The sequence below is a fragment of the Carlito syrichta genome, unplaced genomic scaffold (genome assembly GCF_000164805.1).
Source record: "Carlito syrichta isolate Samal-C Ts95f unplaced genomic scaffold, Tarsius_syrichta-2.0.1 Scaffold314851, whole genome shotgun sequence".
NCBI classification, from domain to species: domain Eukaryota; kingdom Metazoa; phylum Chordata; class Mammalia; order Primates; family Tarsiidae; genus Carlito; species Carlito syrichta.
Window position 1 is genome coordinate 9,650 of NW_007258947.1, and position 3,440 is coordinate 13,089.

Consider the following 3,440-nt stretch of genomic DNA (forward strand, 5'->3'; position numbering starts at 1 on the left):
TGCCCCTCCCACATCTGACTTTGTGTATAAAAGACCCGTTGTAATTCCCAATAACACTTACATCGCTTCTGCACTAGACTGGCGTCCAGTCTCTTTCTTTCTCTCTCTTCTTTCCCCCAATCACCGATGCCATCTCCACCTTTGGGGTACCCTGAATCCGGCTGGAGCTGTTCCCCAGCAGCGGGTGATTTTTGAAATGTGTTTTAGGATCTGATTTGCTAGAATCCTGTTGAGGATTTTTGCATCTATGTTCATAAGGGATATTGGCCTGTAGTTCTCTTTTTTGTTGTTGAATCTTTACCCAGTTTGGGTATCAGTGTCATGTTACCTTTGTAAAATTATTTGGGAAGAATTCCATCTTTCTCAATTGCCTGGAATACTTTCAGTAGGCTTGGTATCAGTTCCTCCTTGTCCATTTTGTAGAATTACCAGAAAGCCATTTGGTCCAGGGTTTTTTTTGGTAGGTAGTTTTCGTATGACAGAGTCAATTTCCTGGATTTTTATTGATCTATTTAGTGTCTCAGTGTCTTCTTGTTTCAACCTGGGGAGGTTGTGTGATGTCAGAAAGTCCTCCATTTCATTTAGGTTATCAGGTTTGTTTCCATACTGGTGTAGATAGTAATCTCTGATAATCTTTTGTATTTCCTCAGGGTCAGTTGTGATTTGATCTTTTGTATTTCTGATTGTGTTTATTTGGGCTTTTTCTCTCTTTTTCTTGGTCATTCTGGCTAGGGACCCATCAGTCTTGCTAATTATTTAACAGAACCAGCGTTTTGTTTTGTTGATGTTTTCTATGATATTTTTGTCATCTGTGTCCCTTATTTAGGCTCTTATTTTTTGTGATTTGGATTCTTCTGCTACAGTTGTGGTTTTGGTGGTCTTCTCTTTCCAGAAGTGTTTTGTTAGGCTCTCAACTTCTAATCTTTCCATTTTCTTGATGTGTGCTCGTAGAGATATAATTCCCCTCTGAGAACTGTTTTCAGGGCATCCCAGAGGTTTTGGTAAGGTGTTTCTTCATTTTCACTTCTTTCCAGGAATCTTTTAATTTCTGCTTTGATTTCACTGCTGACCCAGTAGTTGTTCAGCATCATGCTGTTTAGTGTCCATGTCTTTGTGGGCTTTAGGGAAATTTTATTGGTGTTGTTATTTATTTTTATTCTACTGTGGTCTGAGAATGTTCATGGCAAGATTTAAACCATATGGAATTTCTTTATGCATGATTTATGGCCAAGGATGTGTTCAGTATTGGAGTATGTTCCATGTAGTGATAAGTAGAATGTATATTCTATGGTTTTTGGGTGGAATAATCTGTAGGTATCTATTAAGTCCATTTGGTCTGGTATCAAGTTTAGGTTCTGGATCTCCTTGTTGATTTTTTGCCTTGATGATCTACCTAGGGCTGTCAGTGGGGTATTCATGTCCCCTGCTATAATAGTGTTAGAGTCAATATCTTTTTAGTTTACTTAGTAGTTGTTTTATAAATGCTGGTGCTCCTGTGCTGGTGCGTATATGTTTAGGATGGATATTTCTTGTTGATGGATTGAGCTTTTTATCATTACGTGGTGTCCTTCTGTATCTTTTAAAATTTTTGATAGCTTAAAGTTTGTTTTGTCTGATATTAAGATTGCAACTCCTGCCTTCTTTTGTGATCCATTTACCTGGAAACTCGTTTTCCATCCTTTAACTATGAGTCTGTGTGCATGCCTTGAAGTGAGATCAGTCTCCTGGCTGGTCACATCTCTGTGTTTTTTTGGATTACTTCCTGGGACACTTGCTCCAAGTTGTTCTCAATTTTCCTTTCTTCTTCTGGGATACCAATCAGGTGTAGGTTTGGTCTCTTGATATAATCGCACATCTCTTGTACGTTTTATTCTTTCTTTCTGAGTCTTCTTTTTTATGTTTTTTACAGATTGAGTTATTTCCATGTCCTGGTCTTCAAGTTCTGAGAGTCTTTCTTCAGTTAGATTAATTCTGCTCTCCATGCTTTTCTTCTTGTTATTTACTTCCTGGATGAAATTTTTTATTGCCAAAATATCTGTTACAAGTTTTTTCAGTGTTGCATCTTGTCTTTCTTGAGTTCTATTCACTCTTTCCAACCATTCCCTAATCCCTGTCATATTCTGGGGACAATGTTTAGTGACTTCCATTGTTTGGGCACCAAGGTCTGATTTTTCAGCAGTTTTGTCTTTGGTACACTTGAAATTGCCCAAGGTCTTCCTTTGGCTTTTCCTCATTTGTGACAGATGTCTTGTTTTTTCTCTTTAGTTCTGTTATTCAGTGTCAGTGGGAGAGGCTTTCCCTTCTGATGTTTGCTCAGACTTCTATTATTCCCTGATCTGGGCTGTGGATTTGTTCTATTTTGAAATAGGATGATGGATGGGAAGCTTTACTGTCTCTTGTAGTTTTTGAAATTCGAATAAAGTGGGGGATGGGGCACTAGAAATCAGACACCACTTGCAAATTAAAATTATGGTATATGTTCCCTGAGACCCATTCCCCACTACCACTCTATATAACGATGCAAAGCAGAAACCAATGCAAAAGCGATTGAACACATACACACACTCCAAAACAAACTGGAATAACAGCAAAGAGAAGCAAAACAATCAACAACAAAAAGACCCCCAAGAAAACTAAGCACACACACATGCCTTGCACAAAGTAAATAGAGAAGGAAAACAGAAAGACTGAAGGGGAAAAAAAAAAGCATTCAGGTTGAACCCTCACACATCTATTGAAATTCCCCTTAAACTATAAAAAAATGAATATAAGAAAGACCCAGAAGAACAAAACTCAACAACCACAGCAAAATCGAAAGATGAACACTCAATCATTCACATAAACACAAAAACAGAAAATGACAAAAGAAGAAACAGAAAAAGAAAAGAAAAAAAAATTTTTTTGAGTGGGGATGCAGATCAAACTCTCACATAGACATTCATGCACAAAGGAAAAAATATATATATATATTTTTGAGTTGGAGTCTCACTCTGTTGCCCAGTCTGGAGTGCTGTGGCACACTCTTGGCCACTGCAGCCTTGACCTGCTGGGCTCTGGCGATCTTTCCACCTCAGCCTTCCAAGTAGCTGGAACTACAGGTGTATGCTACCATGCCTGGCTAATTTTTTGATTTATTGTAGAGATGAGGTCTCGCCAAGTTGCCCAGGTGGGTCTCGAACCCGGAGGCTCAGGCAATTCACTCACCTTGGCCTCCCAAAGTGCGGGATTAGAGCCACCGAGCCCAGCTAGGAAAAATAATTTTAACATAGGTGAACTTATAAGCAAACAGTGAAAAAACAATTTTTTTATTTAAAAAATAATTGAAGCCGGGCTCGGTGGCTCAGCCTATAATCCCGCGCCTTTGGGAGGCTGAGGTGAGCGGATTGCCTGAGCCCGCGGGTTCGAGACCCACCTGGGCAGGGAGACCTCATCTCTACAAT